Source organism: Microtus pennsylvanicus, chromosome 20 (assembly GCF_037038515.1).
Source record: "Microtus pennsylvanicus isolate mMicPen1 chromosome 20, mMicPen1.hap1, whole genome shotgun sequence".
In the NCBI taxonomy this organism is placed as follows: domain Eukaryota; kingdom Metazoa; phylum Chordata; class Mammalia; order Rodentia; family Cricetidae; genus Microtus; species Microtus pennsylvanicus.
The window spans coordinates 32,288,912-32,302,522 of NC_134598.1; positions in this window are offsets into that span (position 1 = coordinate 32,288,912).

A 13,611-nucleotide genomic window follows, 5' to 3' on the forward strand; every position below is an offset into this window, starting at 1 on the left:
CAAGAATGCCCAATTAATTTAGAAGACTTCACCCTCAAAAAATATATTCTTTTATTATCTAAAGAATCACAAACCCTCAAAGTTTTAGATATGTGGAAATATAAAATCATCCTTTGATTGGCTACCAAATGCAATGGAGACTGATCAATTTCCACATCCTGTTCTCTGAGACATACATACACACATACACACACACACACACACACACACACACACACACCTCACTCACCATTGAAACTCCCCAGAGCACAAATATAAGTCTTATGGAACTATGAAGTAGGTATGTAAAAAAGATATATCTCTTCTCTCCATCAGACACCCCCTCCCAAAGAAATGCTGGAAATGACATTTCTCTCAGGATCCATTCCATCTGCATTTACCTTTTACAAATGGCTGCATTAAGTTTATTGTATCTTTGTCTGCCATTGTTACATATCAGTAAGATCCAGGGTGGTTCATAAGTTCAGGGTAGGATATTTTGGAAAATACAAAGTAGGAATTCTGGCAATGTTTATTCTTTACACCGAACGCCCAAATCCCTTCTCCCCATGAGTTTAAAAACACAACACTATACTCACTTAGCTATTCCTGAGGGGTAAGCATCTTTCCCACAATTTGCTCAGATCTATGTCATTGGTGACACTTACATCTCAGAGGTTCAAGCTTTGGTGGTAAGGGATATTTGAAATCTGTTTAAGAATCGGGGAGGTTAGCCAGGAAGGCAGTTTTCCTCAGATTGAGGGGAAAGGGCTCTTGTCCAAGTCACCATTCAGATGCCACACACAGCTGTCAATGCTAAAACGACGTCTTCAAGGTGCTGAGAAGAGAATGGTAAAACGGGACACCCACTGCTTCCCTGGTTATGGAGGCTCATTCAGAGGTAGAGTCAGCTGTTGTTGAAATACCTTAAACTGTGGGGAAAATATCAAAATAAGCCTATTACGCTAGAACCAGCCATTACAGCCAAGGAAATAATACAATAAATCCTTTGAAATGAAGAAACATAGCAAGAGGCACTTAAACACCGAGTGCTGTTTTGTCAATAAATTGCAGCATTAATAGTTTCTTGATGGCCCTTGCTAAATTCTGTGTTTCTGACACTCAAAAGGAATATTTTTAAGAAAATCATACTTATTTTATCCAACTCATTAGTAGAGAGGAAATAAGAGGACATTTTGGAATCGTGAATCTTTTTCAGAACTAACCGGAAAACTATAAGGGAAGAGAGAGGCAGATCAGAAGGGAAAGAATGAATTTTAAACTGTGTTTCGAATCTTGGGGATACATGAACCATAATCCCATCAGTAAAGGGTAAGTCCTATTTGGAAGACTAAATACCGCGCGAAAGGCTGGTGATGCCCCTCTTGGATAATGATAGGAAACCAAGGCGTGTAGAAGTTATTTCTCTATTTTTTTTTCTCATTATCAGCAAGACTCCAGTGTCATCAGTAGCCTCTCCTTTCCCATATGATCTCTCTTCCCTACAGATACACTCATTTATCCCAACACTAATGAAATACCACTTGAATTTACTCTATTTGCTACCAACGAACTGACAGGATCTAAAGGAAATTGGCCATTCACAGACACTCAGCTGCGTGGAAGAGACCTAGCTGATCACTGCCCCGGTTTTTCAGATCCGCCTCTGCTTGCCTGGTCGTTTAAATATCTGTTTACCCAGTTCCATGTTCATCTGTGGAAGGCAGCTGAAGTCGTGAGTCAGCTACAATGAGGCAGCATCTGAGTATTAAACCAAAATGCAAATCTAGCAGAACATCCCTAATGAGATGGAGCGAGCTCATCTTTCTTCGAATCATTTCTCATGCAGTCTCGACAGTTTGGGGCAGTGTTTATGCGGCATGTGGTCATGTTTTAAGTTTTGTTTTTCTTACTCCTGAGCAGCTCCCACATTATTAGTCAACTGGAAGGCCTAACTCTGACATTAGGCAGCTTAAAGGCAGATGGGGACACTTGTGGGAAAGTTTTCTACACGGCCATTGCGTAGAGAGCAGGGGAGTGGCCACACCACTCTGCGACCCCCTATTCTGTCTTCGCACAATAACAACACACAAATTCCTGCATCCCAGCGTCTTCACGAATACGCAATGAGCCATTCTCACATTTCTGGATTTTTCACTCTGAAACACCACGATCAGCCAGCAGAAGGAAGGTGTGTGGGGCTTCCGTAAAGGCAAAGAGAAAACCTCCCAATGAAAATAACATTTAGGAGGTGGACGCAGGGGATGCCAAGAGCAAAAGTAGAGTACTAGGTGTGGAAGAATAAAAACAGGCAAGGGTGAGTTCATGGGGATTCTCCTCCAGGCGGCTTAGGCGTCTATCCCCCAGGGACCCTCTGAGAGTCTGTGTAGGCAACGCCTCAGAATTGCAGAGGCACTGAAGACAGGTGCCAGTCTTTGTTTCTAAACCTCAGTGGTCGAGGTTTGGTCCTGGGGGCACCAACCCTTAGCATTTCTGACCTGCCCAGGGATCTAACAGAATACACAAATATCCAGAGCATACCCTAGGGCAAAGAGACATAGAAAGTCATCAGTAGATAAATTATTTCTGTGCAAGGCTAGGAGAACAAAAGGAATGTGGTTGGAGACTACTCCCAAATGCATCCCGAGGCTGGGTGATACCAGTCTTGGGTCTGAATTCTCGCTTCCTCCTTACACTATGTAACTTAAACTACCCCACCTCTCTAAGTGCTTCTGTTTTAAGAGGAGATTTGGAATACTGATGAAAATAAAGATTCGGTGGCAACATGCAATGTAAACTCTTAGCATAAAACTCAGCACTGAGCAAATATTCAATGAACGTTTATTACTTTTATTCTGGTTCTTATAATCTTTATTAATTTATTGCACAGTTCTCCAAACTGCCCTATCTCCTATCAGGTTGGCACACTGTCCCCTATACCTTTATGATGGATAGGCTGGAACAAGAAGAAGCAGGACTCATCCAATCTACTGAATCATTTCTTAGATAACTTCTTGAACATGGTACATGTCATCAGTGACAGACGAACACAGGCAGACAATTCTCTGAGACATTCCAGCTGTAAAGTCAGGCATGTGCACATGGAAAAAGGGTTTGTACTCACTCTCTCATTCTCTATCAAGCTATCTATCTATCATTTAACTATTCATCTACCATCTATTTCTAGCTACCTCTCACCGATCTATTATCTATCATATATCTATCTATCATCTATCTCTCTATCATCTATCATCTTTCTCACTATCTATCTTCTCTCTCTCTCTCTCTCTCTCTCTCTCTCTCTCTCTCTCTCTCTCTCTGCCTCACTTCTCATTCCCCATGTCCCCTCTTGACCCAAATCTTTTGATAAATGTTAAAGAAAAAGTCATGTGATAGTCTATGAGCCCTGGCTACTGTTGGGAGATCTAAAGGAGATACTGACTCTGATTACTGTCAAACTAAAAGCCAAAGACTTTCTCACCTCTGCCCTTCAAATGAAGCTCTAATCCTCTTGAGCTAAGGATGCCATGAGCCCTAACCCCACTAATGTCCTTGGTCCCAATCTCCAGGCCAAAAAGACATAGTACCTATCATTAAACAGCCCTAATGGTTAAACAAAAGGAATACTGCCTGATAGTTCCAGTAAGTGCCTATTAGATTTTATAACACTTGGTTTTTCATGCTTTAATCTTCCTTTGTTTATCTTCTCTGTCAAAAACAGCAGTAAAAGCAAATAAAATTTAGTAGACTAGTAGAAACATAGACAAGACCAAACAAACAAAAAAATTTAAATCAGACAAATGGTTACCTGCGCAAGATTGACCTGGCCTGGCACAGCTCCACTGTACATAACGGAGGCTCTTGAGACCCTGGCCCTCTGAGAGATCAGCAGTTAATGGATGCTGGAGGAGGAGGTGTCATAAATTTCTTACAAAGGAAAATAGTAAATTCATGTTCCTAGGATTACGTGTGTGTGTGTGTGTGTGTGTGTGTGTGTGTGTGTGTGTGTGTGTGTGAAGGGTTTCTCACTGCTCTCACTGGCATACAATTTGAGAAGTAGGCTTGGCTGTGGCTGACTGGCTACTGATCTGCTTCACCAGTGTTATGACTGCAAGCGGATTTGCTTGTCTCCACTTCGCCAGGGCTATGACATAGGCTTTGTACAGGGGTAGGTCTGTGTGGAGACGGGGGAAATGCACATGGAAACTCCTGTCCTAGAGCCTTCAAAGCTAGTAATGCTGGCTAAGGTGCTCCTCGCCAAACAAGGGCCCCTTGCATCTGTTCTGTTTCCAACTGCAAAGTGTCAAGAAAACTCCCTAGTTTCCATAGGCCGCAGAGAAATATGGTTCTTGCTCCTATTTATACAGATGGCTAAACTCCCCAATGTCCCCAACTCCGTACTCCAAATGAGTGTTTCAGGGAAGAATCAGGTAGGAAAGCAGCAGACTGCCTCCTAAACCCTGTAGGGACTGTACTCCTGGCATCTCAAAGGGATCTTGGTTAGAGTAAGGAGAGAAAGGAGGAGAAAGGATAAAGACTCAGGTCACCTGTGAGTCTGTTGGGCATTTGGAGTCCACCACCTTTCCATCACATCAAATATCTGCATAGCATACTCACTTATAGTTATTATCTTACCGAGGGAGTCTGGGGTGGAACAATTATTTGTAAGGCCGTCAACTTTACAAGAGGAGCTGAATAGTTAACAAAAATCTACACGACTGGCGAATTTCCCTATCTGGTCCTGATGCGGCTGCGTGTCTGAATGGCAGGCTGAGTTATAAATAGTTGATGCTCTGGTCTGATGCTGCAGTGCCTAATGAATTGTTTCTTCCATAAACTTTTTATGTGTTGCAGTGTAGAAGGGAACCAATTAAAAAGTTTTGCCAATTTGAATCCTCTGCATAAAATATCTTCTGCAAAGAGATAAATGTCTTTGATGTCTTTGAATACTTGGTGAGCTAAAACTTTATTCAAATTAGCTTTGTAATATCTTTAAATATGCATTCCTGGGATGTTGTGAGCTCACATTTATCCTAAGAATATCATGAAGTAAAAATGTTTGAACTTTTTTGGCCCTGCCACACCCTCACTTTATAAACTAAAGTTCCAAGACCAACTTTTTAATTTCTGTTGAGTCTCCCTTTTATTAAATGTGTTTGTATCTCTAACTGTTTCATTCTGACCTCCCTGGCATCATTGTGGAGAAATACTTTGAGGGGGAAAAAAAGCTGATAGTTATGTTTCACGGAAGCCAAAGTTCTTCTTGCAAATTAAAATTACATTCCACTTTGCTGAACACTGAGAAAATCGGCTTTGGAAAATTACCTCGGCCCTGAAGATGTGACTGCCACTTACCAGACAAGCCTTGCTCCTCTAACGCATATCTGTGAGCACACACGCTTGGCTCTGACTCGCGCTGGACTAAACAAAATCTCATTAATAGACTTGGCCTAAAGAAGCACTTGAAAAGACAACTAATCATGTTCTACATGACAGGAAATGCCACACAAAAGCAGAAGAGAAGTGAACTTTTGAACAAGCACTTCCATCATAGAATGGCACCTTCTTCCAAAAAACCAAAACCAGTTCAGACTGCGTCAAAGCTGGTGCTCCAGCTCCTCCCAGTGCTCGACTCTGATATCCGACAAGTCATGTTTAAAGCAAAGATAAGGGGAGAAAGCAAAGAGAAGGTGAAAGGTTGAAGCATGCACACAGAAGGGAAAACACAGTCACAATGGTCCAAGTACAGCTTGATTTCACCCAATGTTTTGTCATCATGAATTCAAGAGCAATATGCTACTACATATATCTGCATGTATCAGAGGGCCCAGGTGTACACTGAGTTATTTGATCTAGATATGCATACACACACTCTATAACATCTATACTAGATTGAAATCACCTGACCGTGACTGTTTCACAAAGTATTCTTGCAATTAAATGTCACTGTACTGTGTTAGGAAAATCCTTCTGCCTACCATATGAAGAAGAGACGTAAGAGTGGCAAGAATTTGGCGAGGGAACACTTTGGGGAAGAGAAGGTTTCCTAGTTCAAATATAACTGTGACCTTCCCAGGGGAGTGGCTTTTTAACTTCCCTCCACAGGGGTTGTTAGCAAGGCACTTAACCTGGATCTCTAAAAACAAACCCAGTGAGGGGCTGATTGGTCTGAGTTAAGGCTCTCTGACAGTGTGACATAAATCTGAGAATAAATCGTAGAATTTAGACGCAGGGTCTAAAGACTTACTTCTTTCTTAAGTTACTGAAATTCATTCATTTATTTTACAGCCTGCTCATTTCCCTGCCTTCCTCTTTTCCCACTCTCTCCCCTTCCTTCCCCACCCCACCCCAAGTCACTCCTCTCCTCTGTGTCTGTTCAGAGAGGGGCAGGCCTCCCGTGGGTGCCAACAAAGCATGGGATATGCTGAGGTAGGACTAAGCTTCTCCCCTTGTATTAAGGCTGGTGTAGGCGGAAGCCTGCTCATTCATTCCTGGCCGCTTAGACTGGAAATAATTACATAGAAATTGTATTAATTAAATCACTGCTTGGCCTATTCGCTTGTGCTTATTTCTAGCTAACTCTTACACCTTAAATCAACCCATTTCTATTAATCTGTGAATCACCACGTGGTTGTGGCCTACCGGTAAGATTCTATCCGGTGTCCAGCATCTATCTCCTACAGGGGCTACATGGCTTCTCATTGACTCTGCCTACTCTATATATCCTTTCCAGCCTGGCTATATTCTTTACTGCTATAGCCCAAGCAGCTTCTTTATTAACCAATAATATTCACAGCATACAGAGGGGAATCCCACATCAGCAAGGCAACCCAGTATGAGGATTAGGTTCCTGGAAGCCAGCCAAAGCCTTCGGGACAGGCCTTGCTTTCACCACTAGCAGTTTCACGCAGTAAGTCTTTAGATCAAATATGTAGCAGACTCAGGTTGGTCCCACGTAGACTCCCCAGCTGTAAAGACTTACTTCTTAATTCAAGCTTTGGGAAAGTTTTAAACAGCTGCGAGTCAACAGTCATGGTCCCTGACACCTTCTCAGCACACAGACTTCTTACAGCTAACTAAAAATGGAGATCTAACCTTTGCAGTGCTGTTGACCATGATTCAGTAGTCTTCAACATGCTTAATACTGTGGATTCTGTGCACTTCCTTGGATAAATCTGATAACCAAGGTGCTATCTCACCTCTATCCAAACCCGACTTTCCAACAACCCAACCAGTTCACTTTTCTCTCCTTTAAGACCTTCAGCAAGAAAAAAACATGAGGAGATAAATCTCGAACTTTTTCCTACATATCTGTGCTGAAACTTCACACGAGCCAAAGTTTAGAAATCCATGTAGCTGTGACATGAGTGTTACTGTAATTCAGTTTTGTTTTTGCTTTGTTTCAGTGCCAAAGATCAAACCCTGGGGCACTGAAAATGCTAGCCAAGTGTTCTGCACCTAAACTTGGGACACTTCTGATCTTCATTACTGTCTTCAGCAGAAGACCTCCAACATTGTGTGGGTTACTTCTAGTGGGTACGCAGAAACGGAGGCACCTCATAAGCGGCAGGCTTGAGATTCTCCAGGTCTTCCTGGAACAGAAACCTGAGATGCTCCACCGAGCGGCCCTGCCATGTTGGAAGAAGCATTCATTCAGGAATAGTGCTGAAATTCATCAAAAATAAAGTGTGACATTTCCCTGCTATATTCTGCCAGTTGTGAGGAATTGAGTCGTCCAAAATCATGAGGCAAAGTCAACTTGCCCTGCTTTATTTCTGTCAGGTACTTGGTCACAGTAATGATCAAAGTAACTCATATATGCAAATAGGTTCTCTATCTATCTATCGATATATCTATCTATCATCTATCTATCTATCATCTATCTATCTATCTATCTATCTATCTATCTATCTACTTACTTCTTTACCTTCTGTCCAGGTAAGATGTATATTTAAGAAAGGCAAGCCTCTACTGTGGCAGAACCCTTCCTCCTCTCTTCATAGGGAACCAGTCTGATAGTCTGATTCCCTCTCCTCTTCCTTCCTCCTCTCCCTTTATTGCACTTCCATGGACAGACGGTTGGAGAAGCCCCAGTGGGCATTCAGTGTCACCCAGCAACGTCTCTTTAAATAGCATGTGAATTAAGAAACCCATCACTTCTTAGAAAAATCAAAGTCAAGTTTGCCTTCACATGCACAAAACAAAGAATGGGTTCAGATTTATCTACCCTGCCCAAGTCTTCAAATTTTGGCAAAATACTAAGTCTCTCAGTGCTCATATTTTTCATGACTTTTACCAGAATTCCTTGTTTTTTGGTTTTTTTTTAAGTTTCATTTCAATTTCTATTTTACTTTCTTATTTAGAGCCCTGGGCTTTGTGTGTTATACCAGTTAAATATTCCATCTTCTCATAACTAAATATAAAAACCAAAAAAATAAATAAATAATAAACCCGAAGGTATGAATTTTCACAATTTCCAGTGAGAAAGCACCTGCCTTTGTTCTCGTCAATTTATATGTGGTTATTTCTTATCATAAATAGGTTCTGAGCTGTCAGCCTGATCCTTTCCTTCACACATTTCCCAGACAAAAAAGTTTGCACAGAGCTATCTATACCCCCAAGAATCATGAAAAATACAGGTTTCCTGACAAGGAAGAAAACATGATAATTGATGGTGAGGTGGGCTGCCCTTCTCCGGAGGTTTTTAATTACCACCTTTCATTTACATAACACTTGAAGCTCTTCCAAAAGCTTTCAGGTACATTATCACATCCAGTCTGCAGCACAACCCTGCAAAAAGAGAGAGAGCGAGCAAGTATTGCAATCATCCCTTCCCAGAAGAAGCCGCTAGCACCAAAAGAGGGGAAGTGATTTGGCAAGGTCTCCCAGCTTCTTAGGGCTGGAACTGAGACTAGAGGAGGATACCTAGCCTGACCACATAGTCCTTCTACTATACTCCCAAGGGGACAGCAGAAAACCTGGGTGTGGCTTGTTTCAGAGGCTTAACGACAATGAACTGGCGGCCAAATTAGTATTTTAATTTAGTCTGCATACTTGTTGTAATATATGTGTATATAAGCACATTTAGAAAGAACTACAGGTTGAAGCTAAGGGGTTGGCTCAGTGGGTAAGGCTCTTCCTTGCCATGTAGGCATGAGCATCTGGGTTCAAATCCCAGGGACGACATAAAGCCAACTGTAGGGGCACACATCCCAATCCCAGCACTCTCTGAAGAGATGGAAGATGAAAAAGCTGAGAATTCCCAGATGCTTGTGGCCAGCTACCCTAGAGTACGCAGTGGAGAACAAGAAACCCTTTTTCAAACAAGCTGTATGGTAAGCACTGACCCTGAGGTTGTCCTCTGTCCTCCACACGTATGTTACACACACCTTAAATCAATGCATATACCCACATATCACACACGTACACACAGAGGAAGCAGGGACAGATATGATTTCTGCTGGGAAGATGGGGTTCAGAACCTCCATTCCAAAAAAGCCTCCTGGTTTTGGAGTCAGACAAACTAGAATCCCACTCAGTTACTTCCTGTCTAAGAGACCTGGGGCTTCATTTACCTTAGCTATTAAAAAACCATGCTAAGAGTGCCTACCCCCTGGAGCGATAGTGAGGATGAGAAGGGACGATGCCTGTAAACAATTGGCACCATGCTTGGCACAAAGCAAGCGCTTAATAAATAATTGCTACTCTGTGCCGGGTTGTTGTGGTCATCATCATCATGGTTGTGATGGCAAGTGAAATTCTGAACTCAGCGGGTAATGGGCTCCACATATCCCACCCACGTGTCGTTTGGGGGTTACAATGGTCTATACTTTCCTGGCCCTGACTCAAATAATGAGGTTTGCAATTTAATTGACCGGGTGTGCTAATTAGAAGCTTCTTAAAGATTTCTCTTGTCCGTCGAGGCCACTCTATAATCTCCACGTAGTCAAGCTCTGTCGTCACCCTTTTGAGCATTGATTGTACAAGTCAGCAGTTGGAGCCACGATGGGAGATCTATAGTGAACTGGGCAGAGAGTCCAAAGACTCAAAATCAAGCTCGTCTCTGGGTTTGATTCTTTTCTTACATCCAAAATTCAACTTTCATCTACATCATAATTAAATAATGGGATATTTTCTTAACCAGCATCCTGCCCATTTTTAAATACATCTTTTATTAGATGGTAGAGCTTATAAAATATTCATCAACACAAGCTACTGGTTTTTTTTTCCTGCTGACCTAACCTTAGAGCTGCTCAAGTGGAAATTAGATTTTTTTTTTGTTAATGCTGAAACTGTCTGCATTTGCTAGATTTCCTAAGGACTAGGGGGAAAGTAATTCCACAGGATTAATAAGGGCAACGCACATTCTTATTCCAAAAAGACGCACAAAAAGGGGGCGGAGATGCTATTCAGTGAGGATAATTGATACTGTAGAGCCGCGTTCTGCCTAAGCTTATTATGTTTTGAACAAGTGCACGGGTTCTTTGAATCCCTATCAAGACTACCCCGTGTGTCTCTCGTGTCTTAGCGTGAATTAAGGGAGAATTTCAGGGACTTGGTGAAATGGAAGACGCTGGCGATGCTAATAAGTGAAAACAGACATCTGATTGTACTTTCAAAGAGACTAAGAAAGAAAAGACGGCATGGCTTCAGAGATTTCACTCCTAACTTAAAGGGGAGGAAACCTAACTGTTCTTTGTCTCCTGAGCTCCGCTTTCACACGTGTTCTATCCTTTCCACCTTCTCTTCCTTCCCTTGCTCTTTTTCGCTTTTTTTTATTTCTTTCTTTTGGTGAAAAAGGTCAAGGTTTCAGAAGGTGATTATTCTGTCGTAGAGATTCTGCGGTTTCTTTGTGGATCTATTAGTACCAAGATGTCAAAGAACACTCAATAAGAGAATGTGTCACCTAAAATGCCCTGGTTTCGAGGTAAGCCCTGGTAACCCCTTGGAGACCCTTCTAATGAGACTATTCAACCAAACAGAAAGAGTGGCCTAGAACACTCACCTCCATCAAGCGAGCATCTGATCCCTCAAGCAACCAGAGCCCCACCACACATGCCTGGCGTTTCACCATAGCGTGGGTCCAAATTTAACTCCCCTGTCTTCATAAGGCCGAGTATGCAAAACAGCGTTTAATGCCACTAAGAGAAAGGCACTTTGAACTAAACAGAGCTCCAGCATAGGCATAACCTCCATTATGTCTGGGCATCAACATTTTCTTGCAAAGAAATGTGTTCCCTGCCCACTCCAACACTAATTTTGTGATAATTGAAATTTATGCTATTGATTATTAAGAAAATTGAGTCCTGTGGAATGAAACCATAATACAGCATTATCCTAATGGCTAAGTTTTCTGTTGGTAGTTTAAGGTCCTTGGGGGGCATGTAACAGTAATTTGCTTTAAATGTTTCTTTCTGAAGTTACCTTGGCAACAGGATGGTGTTAACGTGTGATATCTCCACTGACATACTTTCCATTTGACTAGAATGTTTAACTTTAGCTCAAATGGATACAGAAGTGGTGGTAACAGATATGCCACCTTGGGGAAGATAGACTTTGTCCTCCTAGCCTACCAAACTTGCATTCCTTTCTTTACCTCTCCCCTTTAGAGTCTTCAGAAATGAAAACTCCATAAGCTACAAGCTTTAAGAGAGCCTTAGACTTATTACAGTGGACTGAGCAACTAGCTCCTGTCCAAGCAACCTTAGTTTTGTCGTTATGGGAATCCTTAAGTGACTGAACCTATGTTGATAAGAGCCCCCAGTTTCCTGAGTGGTACCACTAAACAAAGCAAACAGTTCATCCTTCTCTGGATGATCTCTAACCTGGACACATCTTATAAGCAGAGACTGCTCATTCGTTTCCTGACTGCTCTGACCCAAATAATCACACAGAAACTATATTAATTACAACACTGCTTACCCAATAGCTTAGGTATATTCCTGAATAACTCTTATCTACATGAGTCTCTTTGACTCCACCTACTCTCAATATATATCTCTGTTCAGATTTCCTGCCTAGTTTTACTCTGCTAAGCCATTGGTCGAAAAAGCTTTATTCATCAACCAATAAAAGCAACACATACACAGAATGACATCCCACATCAATATTTATCAGGCTCATGATATCTAAAGGTCTGACCCCCAAATCCTCAGCTGTTTGCCTCAGTGATACGTGGAAATCTGGCCATCTACCCCAGAGGAGTGTTCTAGCTGGAAACAGAAATGGACCCTTATAGGGTAAGTTCACACCATCTGTTTCTCTTCTCTCTGTCTATACTCTCTATGCTCCCCACTTTAAACTTAGTTCTGGTCTTAATCATCATAGTAGAGTCAGAATAGATTCTGTTTACTATACTTACAGCAGAACTTCCTGTACTTTCCACGCTTTAACACTTCTGAATTCTTGAAGTACCTAAAATTTAAAGTACATCTTAATTGTAGACTTCCTTCTCTAAAATAGAGCTGTTCAGTGGAAGAGTGCCTTACATGCTGTGCCATTTTAAAGACACTAAAACCAGGTCTCTGGCTAATTTTAGGATGGTCTGAATAAACATCCAAAGATCAGCTTGTCTCTGGGAATCTTATGACTTCCCAAGCCCAACTCAGGGAGTTATTCTGTTACACAACACATCCGATCTCACTTCTGGACTCTGTGGGTAAACCAGATCCCTCCGCTTCTAAGAACTGTGCAGAGACAGGCCCTCTTCACGTACCAGCTGTGAGAACTGAACCCTTTACTTATCATTTCTTTAGACAATGCAGTGGTTTGAGAGAATGGCCCCTGTGGGCTCATATGTTTGAATGCTTGGCCCCCAATTAGTGGAATTTTTTGGAAGGATTAGGGGTTGTAGCCTTGTTGGAGGAGGTGAGTGACTAAAGGGAGGGTTTAAGGTTTCAAAACACTGGTGCTATTCTCTCTCTCTCTCTCTCTCTCTCTCTCTCTCTCTCTCTCTCTGTCTGTGTGTGTGTGTGTTTCTTTATTTCTATTCAAATTGTAAACGTGCCGTGGTTGCTATCACCATGCCTATGCTCTGCCATCAGAAACTCTAACCTTCTAAAACCCCTAAATCCAATTAAATGCTTTATTTTATAAGTTGCCTTGGCCATGGTGTCTAGTCACAACAACAAAAAGTAATTTAAGACAGAAACTGTGGGCTGTTGTGACAGACCTGAGCAAACAGCTTTATTTGGAGAGTTGTGGTAGATTTTGGAACTTTGGACTAGGAAAGCAGTTGAACACTGTAAGCAGAAGTTAACAGGCTTAGTCAGGCTGTCTTAGTCAGCAGTCTATTGCTGTGAAGAGACGCCATGACCATGGCAACTCATATAAAGTAAAACATTTAACTGGGGCTGGCTTACAGTTCAGAGTATGGTGTCATGCAGGCAGACATGGTGCTGGAAAAGGAACTGAGAGTTCTACATCAGATCAACAGGCAACAAAAGGCCTCTCCTCCTAATCCTTTCAAATAGTGTCACTTCCTGGTGACCAAGCTGGAACCTATGGGGTCATTCTTATTCAAACCACATGGGTTATCCTATTAAAAGCTTAGAAGACCTTAATGCTGAGAGCATTGTGGACTGTGGAGGCCCAGCTCAGAAAGTGTCAAGGGAAAACAAGGGCTGCAACAGC